This window comes from Cupressus sempervirens, chromosome 2 (genome assembly GCF_028749045.1).
Source record: "Cupressus sempervirens isolate cs-2001-9-10 chromosome 2, ASM2874904v1, whole genome shotgun sequence".
In the NCBI taxonomy this organism is placed as follows: domain Eukaryota; kingdom Viridiplantae; phylum Streptophyta; class Pinopsida; order Cupressales; family Cupressaceae; genus Cupressus; species Cupressus sempervirens.
In genome coordinates this window covers 89,488,709-89,502,082 of record NC_143119.1, presented here as the reverse complement: position 1 = coordinate 89,502,082, position 13,374 = coordinate 89,488,709, and the positions used below count along the sequence as shown (strand labels likewise).

General features: G+C 33.2%; 1 pseudogene; it reads right to left on the bottom strand.

Moving 5' to 3' along the window:
- Positions 1–10,567: 10,567 nt before the first annotated feature.
- Positions 10,568–11,590, bottom strand: LOC149571167 (amidophosphoribosyltransferase 1, chloroplastic pseudogene; annotated as a pseudogene).
- Positions 11,591–13,374: the final 1,784 nt, after the last annotated feature.

The window sequence follows — 13,374 nt, the reverse complement described above, 5'->3', positions numbered from 1 at the left end:
TGGACCAGTGGCCTTAAGTAATCTATTGGGCTATATAGTCACGAAAACAAGCCCTACTCTACAAACAATCAAAGAAAACTACAACTTCTATAACTAGAAAAACTTCAAAACCTAGTAATTCATAGAGAAATATCATGTGCTCATACATTTCTTGAAAATAGAAAACACCTAATCTACTATGTACATATATTTACAATTACAAAAAATCAAATAAAGTCATTGACTGGCTTGTTGAAGTAGTTCCCCTTCCTCACAAGTTGATTTATTTTCCCATGCCACATGGGTAGCTAAAAATTGCAGCAAGCATAACAAACATGTTTTTGCATAAAAAACTTCTTTTCCAATGCTGAAAACAATGAAGCTCTTGAGTACTAGGACATTATCAACTTGAGAAAAATATGCTTCTCTTCCTTGTGGTCTTCTCCCTCATGCTTTGGAATGAGTATGACCTAGGGAAACTTGCATTGTTGTAGAGCTAGATGTCTAATAGGGAATCCTCTTGATGGTTTAGGGTCAAAGGAACCATCCTTGAACATTTCATTGTGCTCTATAACCATTGAATCCTCTTGGCTAGCAGGGGCTACCTATAATGGTATGGCCAGTAGTATGCTCTCCACTAGCCCATGTGAATCCTTACAAACAAGTGGCTGAACTTCCTAGACTTGTATAGGCTCTTGTGATGTGGGAGGGAGGGATGGTCATGTCTCTTTTTCCTCTAATGTAGAACTCATCATACTCATCAAACTTTCCTATAGTTCCTTCTCATATCACTCCTTTTGTGCAACTGACTCTCTTACAAGAATTGCCTCATGCTCTTTTTGTTGGACCTCTAGCCTCTTTGCAAACTCTACCTCAAGCTATACTCATTGTGCTTCTAGCTACTACAACAAGGTTTCTTCCTCTGGAGTGTGTGATGGTTCATGAGCAAGAACTGATACCTATTGAACCAATGTCAACAAAGGTAAGGCATGCTCTTCCACCATATCATGGGAAGCTTCCTATTGCAACATTGGATCTAGCTTCTTTTCCTTTTGCAATAGGTCCGTAGGATCGATCTATGATTCAAGAGCCAAATTTTGTTCCTCAAGAATAGGAACAACCTCATTGTCATTCATCTCTTTCTCCTCCACCCTTGGCAACAACTCAACATCAAGTTGAGGAGCAGTAGGCTCTTGATCATTGCAATAATAAATAGAATTCTATGGAGGCTCACTCCTTATGAAGCTAGTAAACTTGTGTTTGGGTGGATCTTCTTTAGAAAGATTTGGAAACACTTCTTGTGAGTGGGCCTTTGGCTCTTGTGTGTTGTTTTGCATAATAGGAGGGTTACTCTAGCTGAAGTAAGAAAATTTTCTCCTTGGAGGCTCCTGTGCTTCAGTTGCTTGCACATGAGAAAGCTTGAGCCTTGTCTCTTCATCTACAATAGCCAATCTTCTTACAAGATCCTCCTTGAATTACCTCTACCTTAACTCTTTCTCCTACTAAAAACTAAGGAGGGCTTGGTGAGCCTCATTAAAAATGTCAAGGGCCTTGGACACCATGCTACAAACATGAGGGTCATTTTCCCACATCTCTTTCTCACCACATAAATCATTGAGCCAAGAAGTCATAATAAGCTTAACATAAGTAGAACTCCCACAGTCTATATCCCCATAAGGATTAGGGATGAATTGAAAAATCTTACCTGTGTCATCAAATCCAAGGCCCAAAATATTTATGTAGTCATAAAGTTCTCCTACCTTTAACCTAGGGTCATAATAGGGTTCTAAGGAAGACTAGGTGTGCTACTCACAACTAGGTTGTGGCTGGTATAGGGGATGGGAAAGCTAAGGAATAGCCTCTTCATGATATGATGGAAACTGGGAGGTATCTCTAAAAAGGGGATCCATGATAAATAATTTAAATAAGCACCTTCATAAAAATCTTGAAGAAACATAAAAATTGAATACCATAATAGTACTTGGTTTCTTCAAATTGGTAGATGCATAGAGTCACCAAGGTGTTAGATAAATGCCTCCAAAGGCTAATGGCACTGAGAAAAAAACCCAATTCCTCAGTGAGTAGATCTTCAAACTGGCTAACTAGCAAACTTATGAATATGAATCTATCCCACCAGGCATGCTAAAAATTGATTTCACAAAAGTTTGCACCCTTGCCTAAAGTTTGACCTAAAGGAAACCTTGTGAACCATGGAAACAATCTCCAATATATAGGACTTGAACTATGAGATTAAGTCTTTGGAGAAAGCCACCTTCCTTATTATCAAGTTGCATCTAACTACTCTGTTAAAGGAAAAGGGAGAAGAAAATGCATGAAATCAAACTACCTAATCTAATTTAGAGGGGTGATACACCAAATAGAAATGGTTACAACTCTACCCTTATATGCATAATACATCAATTAAAAGAACAAATACACAAGCCCTAACTCTATTCTACTCCCAAAGAATCACATGAAGGTCAGAAACTAATAAAATATTGAAAGGAAGGAATCTTTACAATACAACCCTTATTAGAAAATTAAACAAAACATGCAAAATCAAATGAAATAGAAAAGAAACATCCAAAGAGAGGAAAGGTAGATGCATAGACTAATTAGTGGAAAGAAGAGATAAGAAACCATCTATTTCATTAATGGAAGGGAAGGAATATAATTATAGAGCATAAGGCTACTACAAGTAAACATGACAAAAAAGGAAGAACCCTTAACAAATATTTATAACTACCTTTTATAGAGTTTAATCATAACTCTGATGCTACATTGAGTTCAAACTCCAACAAAGGTGAATTGGATTGTAGAGGAGAACAATAACTAAGAATCAAAAGGGAAATCTAATCAAATGCATATCCAAATGTTAGAAAATCTGATCTTTACATATAAATCTAGATCCGAAGAGACAAAAATGACAATCATAACTTCTATGGCTAGATAGATGGATAACCAAGATAGAAATAGGATAAAAACTACATTATCAGGTGTTGAGAAAACTCAAATGGTGGTTGCAAGAGATCAAGGATCTATTTGCCATTAAAAGAGTTGTTTGATTTTGTGTAACAACTATGCTAGGTCAGCTGCATCATCAATTCAACTAAGCTAAACCATCCAACCCACTACATGGCCTCATATCTTTTAAGCATTCTACCACCTCATCTAGCCTTTCTAACTAACCTATCAAACCTATGTCTGCACTTATTCATGGATTCACACCTTAAAATCTTTGTTAATTGTACAACCTTTCAAAACTATGACATCTTCATTTTAATCTTAATTGTTGCTTTGCAACCTAAAATCTCTTTAGCTTGCTAACTATTTCGACCCTAGGAACATCAAACTAATCGCTTTGCAACCTTGCAATTGCTAGGAATTAAAATTTATTTAGTCATGTGATGTTGTAGTACATTTATTTTTACTTCACCATGGCTTTGCAACCACCAGACACAAGCCTTGTTTGAAACATTTGATGTTGCAATCATTGCCCTGGATGGCTCTTATTATTTTTTCACGTCATAATTGAAAACCTTAATTGCAGTTGAAACCTTGCAATGTTGCACTAGCTGCTAGCCCAACTATTTTAACTCATCCTTCACCTTTGCATCCTTGATCATAGGTTAACCCTAACTCTATGCAATGCTACAACCACAAGCTTTCACACCTTTGCAACTTGATGTCTATTGACCATGTTGACCATGCAATGCTACAACATGTGATTGGTGGCTTTTGCTCCATCATGACTTCAATTTGAATGTTTTCCCAAACAACTATGAAGCTACACTAATGGTGGATTTGACTATTTCATAGCTTCACACACCATCTGATAGTTAGATCTTAAATTTGAGTGATAGGGTAATGAAAGGGTTCACATCATCACAAATTGAAACATTGAAGCTTATCAATGGAGTGGAAATGATTGAAACCTATCTACATTTATCGAAAAGATACTCCTTTGAAATTGATTACATTAAATGTATCCTTTCCTTTTTTTTTTTCTTATCACTATAGCAATAACAATAAGCTCATTAACTTGTTATATCCATTTTTTGTCTTCTATGTGTAGCGATATCCAAGATTTCTATAACCTATAGTGATAGGGAAATCTCTCGCTTGCTCTACAAACTACCTAGCAAGATTGTACAAGAATGAAATTGCACCATGATTTTTGACCTATGAATGTCAAATGAGAAGAAATTAATTCATTCAATATCAGAGACATTACATATAACTCCCATGATGCACAAAATTGCACAACTAATTTTTTGGCCAAAAATGTAGAATTTTAACTCATTGAATGCCCGAAACTACACACTATTTTTGGCCAAAAACTATAGAAATTGCATCATTGAATGCCAAAAAAACACATAAATTATCCCATGGAAGATGTCTCTGATTGATTATTTGTGATGGGATAAAAGGTGATAAAAATGTCAACAAGAAAGACCAATGAACTCACTATCCAAATGATCTATGTAGTATTCCTTGTAGAATAATAGAATTGTATTGTACTACTCCTTCCTCTTTCTCTATCCTATCAACTAGACCTCTACTCCTTCTAATCTCAATACCATATCATTAACTTTGCATCCAATAATCCCTTGGATTACTGACTCACTTTTACCAAATACTCCACTCTTATTCACACTTCTTGATTACTTCACATACTCCATACTATTTCAAACAAATAAAATATTTTCCTTTATACCAAGTTCTTAAAAAAATTCCTCGAGTCAACCTTCAGGCTTTCCTAATTAAGTATAGGAGGACCACAATAAGATAATCAATTAGTCTGCAACCATATAATACTATCAGTTCATAGTCTATACAACTTCTCACACATACAACTCAAGGACTTGTGCACTCATTGATGTCATCATCAAGTTGTCCTTTATCATAGTATATAACTATGCATCTCTAGATTATATCTCTATTAGAAGATATAATAGGATCATCATAAATTTCTTTCCACACACTCTGTCTCTGCACTACTCTCTGTAAAGAACATATAACTTTTGTATATCTTTGACTTAGATTATGTGCACTTGACCTTGCTCTCAAGACATAGTATGGAACATGTCCTTAATCTCACATCTCCAGATAATCAAAAAAATGTGTATATGACCATGATCTCTGTCTTCTACTCTGCCAATCTTCACAAAGTTTCTATTATGTTGACATCAATGACAAACACAATCATGAATGCAATATGTCAATCATACCAACAATCTCCCCAAGTGTTATAGTAATGCTTAAGATATTGTTAGTTTATGGTTATTAATTAGGGAAGTGTTGTACATACTTTATAATTCTTTGTCGTTAAATTTTTTTGGGTTGTGGCTAGCATATGGCCAACATGTTGTAACCCTAAAGTGGTATAAATACTTGTATAAAATGGATTAGGGTTAGGTATCTTTCATAGTGTGTGATGAAAAATTGCTTCTTACGGTGATATTGAGTTGTAGGGGATTAAAAATTGTAATCAAGTTGTAATCACTAGATCATAATAATATTGGACTTGTTGATTAGTGGATGTAGCTCAGGGTTTGGGTGAACCACATTAAATCTTGGTGTCTTGTGTTCGATTCTGTGTGATTTACTATTTTCTAATATTGTTTATATTTGGATGTAATTATTATTTTTGACTAAGGTTAATATTAATAAGTGGTATCAGAGTGAGGTTGTTTTTTTAGTTATCGTCCGCAGAAAAGTCTCACAGTTGAGTGGGAGTCTCATGGTTGAGTGGGAGTGATGGTAGATGAGGGTAAGCAGAAGGTGAATAAGTTAAATGGGCAAAAATTTTAGTTATGGAAGATGTAGATGGAAGACTATCTTTATCAGAAGGATTTATGAAAGCCATTGGAAGGAAAATCCAAGAAACATGGAACTATGATAGATGAGGACTGGGAGATTTTAGACAGAAAGGCACTCGGAAGAATTCGGGTATGCCTCACACCACTAGTACAAAAAAAACAATATATTACTAAATAAACTACTAAAAATTGTAGATATGTGACTAGTTTTGATCATGTGACCAATGGTAGTTTATTGCCAGACATTTATCTCCCAACCAAATTTATCAGTAAACTTTTTTAATCATTGATTAGGTCATTGATTTAGTCATTTATTGTTGTTACTTGGTAGTTTATATGGTAGTTTATATGGTAATTTTGGTAGTTTAATTGGTAGTATATTTGGTAGTTGATTTGGTAGTTGATTTGGTAGTATATTTTGTAGTTTTTTGGGTAGTATATATGGTAGTATGTTTGGTAATTTATTTGGTAGTTTATTTAATCTTTAATTTAGTCATATTAGGACATGATGGAATTGAACCACCATCCTCCTACTTATAAAGTAGGTGCTCTTCCATTGAGCTAGTACCCTTTAAAGAATAATGCAAAAATTTAACAAAGTTATCTTCCTAATATTAGATCTACCATGATCATGGTCACTATAACATGATATACTCTTCTCAATGAACACAAATTTTAGTTATTATGAAAAAAAAAATCTAAATCTTTATCAATAAAAATTCAACAATTTTAAATTCTTTTGTTCAAGCATTTTAAAATTATATTTCATTTCAATTACACTTCTCTAAATTATTGTAGTGACAAACTCTTATAAATTATAATTTGGAGCACTTTGGCCACACACAACTTTGGACATATGAAATGAATGTCTTAATAACTTTGTTTATACCCATAAAACTCTAGATGACCTAGATACGTAGATTTCCTTGCCATTTTGTTTAGATTCAAATAACACTCATTCTATGGTTTTCTCCCCTCACACTTCACCAAATGCTTCCTATACTTTGAACTACTAGAGAACCATCATCTCCTTTATTATCCCTACTCATAGTGGAAAGTAATTTTGTGCACATTCTCTAGTTTAGAAAATTTCTTCAATTTTTTCTCTAGCACTTACCATCATCATCTTTATTTTCATTAGTAACCAATCCAATAGTTCCATTCCTCATAGTCAAAGATGAACTTGAAGCACTTCCATTTTTTGAATCAGCATGCTCTAGTTTGACAAGAGTATTAGTAGCATGAGTAGAGTCTTCCTTATGTTTATATAGAATTGTACTTAATACTAAGCATACAATAGTATTTTGTATCACTATTTATTTTATGTTGGAATCATCTAGTCACCTATTGCCGCCAATACTCATTTGTATTTCTAGAACATAAACTCTTATGTTCAATTGCTGAAGCAATTTCTTTTATGGTTTAGATTGCTGCAATTTTACTTTTGTATCTCTCCATACCCTTTGAGATGTTTTTCTATGTTTAATACCACAAACTCTTTATAATTTTCTTGAAAATATATATTTTAGAGGTCCACATTTACATCTTATCTTTGATATCTTGTGAAGATGTGATAACCCTTTAATTATAGTCAATTTCTCTTTCAAAATCAACCATAATACTAATGTTGTTTCTAGGGTAGTTCTATATTATCAAAAATTCAATTGTTATCTTTATTTTCATTTCTCCTTATGGGATGTCATGGTCATAGAGATTGATCCAACCATTAGGGTCATATACAATGAAATGTAAAAGATCTAAAAAATCTTTCAACTATATACACATTTGGCAACCTGCATTATTGAAATGAAATATTAAATAAAGACATCCACCATAGCATGAAGTAGAAATGAATCAGATGTCTAGAAATCCAAATGTGATATATGAACTGCTGTATAGAATGCCCCCAAATTGTGTGGTCTCATGGAGATGTTATTTTAGGGTAGTTCGAATGCTGGTGAACTCAACATATAACAAAAGCAATGGGTTCATTTCACAAGGCATTCTCAAAATGAATGTCTACAAAGCTAGTGAATATAGTTTTTCATAATCATCATCAATGTCTCCATTTTCTATTCCATCTAAATCAGCATCTAATATATCAACATATACCCTAGAACACTTGAGAATGTTGCCCAAATTTAAAGTTCCATAAAGCTACATTCCATTATTTTGGATCTATTTGTGCCTGACCCCATCAAATAGTAGGCTTGTACAAAAGTAAAATAAGTTAATGAACATTTGTAAATGTATTCAAGAGGAATAGTTCATCGCTATTTCAAATTGATAATTAGACTTAAGAGTTTTTCTTAACCTTTTTAGTTATAGGACTATGACCCCAAGAGGACTAACAATTTGTTGACCAATAATAGTACCACGTACCCTCTGCAAAGCATCTTCATCATATGCCTTAGACAAAATTAAAAAGAATATTTCAAATGTGTAAGTAGTACATAACAGTCAGTAGATGTGCCATGATCAAACACTAGCCATACCTATTACCAAACTGCACAAATCCACATCCACACCAACTGGTATTTTGACATAGATAAGCCCACCAAACTATCCAAATATGTACTTTGAATCTTCTAAAATGTTTAGATCTAGTCCACCAACAAATGTCTACAACATATAGATAATAAGAGAATGCAAGAAAAACATCAAAAAACCTTTTCACATGCACTTGCATATAGTTACTTACAATTGTGTTATTCAAATCATCATATGTTTGGAAAACTAGTGGAGATGGCACATTGTAGGTTGGTATTTTATAAACTCTCCAAATTCTCAGCAAAGCTAAGTGACACCTATAGGCCTCCTATATGGTCAGCATTCTATGAGATGGTAGTTTAGACCTACTAGACAACATGAGGACCCAACTATAGCTCTAGTTTACTAATGTTAAGCAGAACAAACTGACAACTCTGGTTGCTGTTCAAAAATTGAGAAAACGGGGCAGAATTCATAGGGTTCTTAAAACAATTAGTTGTTTTCATCCACAAACTTATCCAGTGTACTATTTGGAACAGAAGCATCAATTTATACAAGCTCAAGAGGACTAGCATTAAATGAGGACCAAGAAAAAAAAATGTTAATTAAGATAATATTAAAAGGGAGGAGCATGGCCATTACCTTTCATCATTTAGAAGTTTGCAGGCTTTATTTCTTTCCTCCTACAAAATAGGACAAATATTGACAATTAGTAAAGTAGTCATTTAAACCAGAATAAATGGCACTAATTGTGATAAACAAGAGACCATAGATAAAATATAAATCAACTGGTTAAAAATTATTTTTTACTACAATACACAAGTACCATAAAGCTGTAATGCACAGGAATATAAAAATTTCAAGGTGGTTGTACAGATGTAAGGACAAGCCTAAGGGACTTGAAGCCTGTCTAATTTAACATTTACATGCATTAAAACATAGTATAGAAGTGCACATCTCAACTAATGTTGAAGACTGGATATGATTTTCAATACATATATCCTCAAGTCTAGCTGTGTGCAGAACAAACTGTCATGTTTCATGATTCAACATCAGAAAGGATATTAATCATCCAGATACTAATGTCATTTGCATACCAAAGGACATTTTATTGCAATGTCACCACACTTTCTCATACATGTCAAGAAATGGCAAATAATCAAATAAAACAACTTAAATTTGCATATGATCTCCCATTATACATGTGAGATCAAAAAATATGAAAAGATATGTTTCCTAGGTCTACCTTCTAAAAAAATTATTTGCTAGTTTCAAAATAAGAACACAATTTTCCTTATAAACTATGAATCTGTGATACTAAACTAATATTAGTAACCATGTTGTTGGCACTTCTTAATCACCAAATAAAAAATATGTAACATCAATGTTTAAAAAACAATTCAATAAGAGCAGTTATTTTGCAACTGCATTGTTTTAACAATATCATCATTTAAAATCATAGGCCCCAATAATACCCTAGAGCAAAGAACAGATAAATAATAAAATGAAAAATCCTCAAACATCCAAACATTGAAATATGCCTTGTTTTTAAGAAGTCTTGGCAAGGCCAAGTTGGCAAGCTCAAATATATTTTTCAAAATATCTATTGTGTGTATCTTATAGTTGCTGCAATCCATGATAGGAAACTTCTTTCAACCATTTTGTTAAATATTTCATATGCCTTTTATATGCTTCTAAATTTTTCATAAATGCCTACTAGAGCATTTAAAACTACAATGCATGACAAAAAACCTCCTTTCATTATGCTTTTATGGTTGTTCATAACCTGTTCCATAGCTTTGATATTGGCACAGATAGGAATGATGTTGAAGGTTTTAGAATTTGACTTTACAACTATCATTTGCATTTTCTTAAAAGTTTTGAAAGTATTTACAACAATTCTAGTTTGTACATACCCTGAAGTCATGACAATCGATGAAACCACCTTCCTTTTTTTCATTCTGTCAAAAATAATTCTCATTTTTTATGTCTACTTCCACACTTTACATACATGTCTACTAGGGCAATTTCAAGTATAATATCTTTTAAAAAACTTACTTCATTAATGTTATGATGGATGGCCATACCCTGTTTGACAACTTTTATTTTAACACAAGCTGGGAGGACTCAACCTTCTGATTTGGGAGGGTGGAGCAACCTTCCTATGTAACCAAGTGATTTCAAAACAAAACTCACTTCTTAAATCTCTCTAATATACATATTGCAAGATTGAGTACCCCTCTTCTCCAAACAAATAAATGTACAAGAGTAGAAGTCTAAATACAAACCCACCTAATGATGGCCTATTGGAAAGGCACATTGATCCATGATGAGTAGCCAAGTATAGCCATAATAGCTGAGTTTGGGACATCAATCACAACATCACAATCGATAGGAACCTCATATTTCCTACATCTATCCAAAAGGTGTATCTTGATTGATACACTAAATGTCCAAACACCAATAAGTTGGGCAGAAAAAAAAAATGTGCTGAAAAATAGAGGCCTTGCACTCCTGGTGTGGCAAAAAGTATGATAACTAATGTCCTCCCCATCAACAACCACTACCTTCCCTCGATTCACTTCTATCATATCCAATGCACATGTCTTAGAGGGAAATACCATAGCCCTGTTACTTCTCCTATTCATATCGAGGGCCTAAATTTGTGTGGATCCCGCATAACCACTAGCATATCCTCAATTAGGAACAGTAGCGAATTATATGCTCCCTTTAATTTCTCACACAGACATTCAAAATTATTAGCATGAAGCACTTTTCCTTAGATATGGAGATCAAGCAAAGTATCATCTTTGTATCAAAAGAAGTATTAAAAATATAACCTCTTTATTCAAGCCACTCCCTTAGGGTTTGGTAGTTTACTATTTTTGAAATGTGGACAATGCCCATAGCTCCAAACTAGTAGATGGTCACAAAGGGCTACACATTCTTAAGAATGGAGGAGATGGTGATCAAATGCCTAACATGATAGGTGAAAAAATTTTGGGGAGTTGGTTGAGTTCGTACTCATCAAATACACAGACCACAAGTCCCACACCTATTATCGATTGCAACCTTCCATCAGTTGTGGTTACGATTTCTCCCTCATCTTTCCCACAATATTGCAATGTGTACAGTACTAAGCAACACTCATGCCACTTTTGAATCACCATAGATTACCACTACTCTACATTCTTCTCCAATAACATCTTCATCCTCTTCATTTTCAAGAATCGCAAGATAGGGTTTTCGGGGTTTATGGCTTCCAAAGCTTCCAATCGCACATTTTCTGCAAAGGCCATGCTTTTGATTCTTTTTTTTTTCTCATTTACATTAGAAATTGGTTGAAATAATGTATGGCTAGGGTTTGTGTTTGAATTTTCTATGGATAGAATTCAACCCCAACGAAGTGTAATGGTTATATTGATGTTGGTAGAAAGATATATAACAATAGATATATTATAAATGGTAAATTATGTATATATAATGTTAGGATTTATTTTTCTTTAAAATGGATATACTAGTATTCAAAAAAGTGCTATAAAAACAATTTTCTATGATAATCATGAGAAGTTTTATAAAAGAAACTCTCTATGATAATTCTAAAATGATGATATGGAAGAGTAAAAAAATAAGCATACCACTTTCATTTTAAAGGTAATAATAAATTTGAAAAGAATGTTAGAAGGTACAAAATGATTCAATAATTTAAATTAGAAAGAAGAGATCTCAATGTCATTAATTAAATATGTCATTTAATTATTTTTTCTACCAAGATTGGTTTTATATTTGTTTTCTTTACTAAGGTAGGTTTTATATTATGTAGGGGTTAGTTTGGTAAATGAAAAATTCACGTCTAGGTAATGTTAAGAATAATGTGTGCATGTATACATGCACACACATTGTTCTGACCATTATTAGTTGGTGTCTTGTTGAGTTTATTATTGAGTGCAATAAGTACTTTTGTGCACCAAGCTACTGAGGTGGTTGAATGGCCTACTTAGGTAAGGTTTCCATGAGGGGGCCTAAGCTCTATGCATCATGATCAAATTCAAAAGAAAAAATAATGTATGAGTAATAATCATTTGTACTTGTAAATTACAAAAAATAAGTAGAATTCATTAGAATGTATTAATTTATGATAAAAATTCTATCAATCATTCATTTAGTCATTTATTTGTGTACCTAATTATTAGTGAGTAATTTTTTGGTCATTGATTTGATCACTATTTAGTCACTTATCTTTATATAACCTTGTGATTCTACCTTAGGACCAAATTAGTCATGTATTTAATCACTTATAAATTTCTAAACATTGCTATAATTTGATCACTTTTAGTCACACGACTAAAAACTTTAGTCTTGTGACTAAAATTTTTAGTCACGTAGTCATTTATTTGCCTAAATTCTACTAGTGCACCATCAATGACATTTAACATTACAAAAGAAAAGATGACAGAAGAGTTGATGGAAACCCTAGAAAAATTGTATAAAAAGCTCTCTTGATTTTGTGTTCCTTGTCTAAAAGCTAGAATTTCTTAGTAATGGTTGTGAGTAATTCTAATTCTGGAACTAAAACATTAAAATTTGATGATGTGATTGGTGTTATTTTGAGTGAGGAAACTTGTAGGAAAACCTCAAGGATCTACATCAAGAAGTGCTTTGAACACACAAAGTAGAGGCATAATGAATGAGAGAGGAAATAATTCTAGAAACCATGGAAAATCAAGAGGAAAGTCAAAGGGGAAGATGTCTCAATCTAAAGGACCAAGAGATTTCTAGTATAGTAGGGAACCAAGGCATAAGAAGAAAGATTGTTAGACTCAAGAGAACAATGAAGGAGATAAACTAGAAGGGAATAAGGAGGCATATGTGGTAAGTAAAAAATCTAAAGAGGATTCTTTTCTTTTGTATTTAGAAAGTGTTGATGATTCATGGGCTTTAGATTCTAGTGCTTCATTTCATGCTACACCTAATAGAGGTTATTTTATTGATTATATCCAAAGGGATTTTGGGCTTGTTTATTTATAACCCTATTAGATTGTTGGAAAGGGTAAAGTTAAGATTAAGTTGTAGAATGGGAATC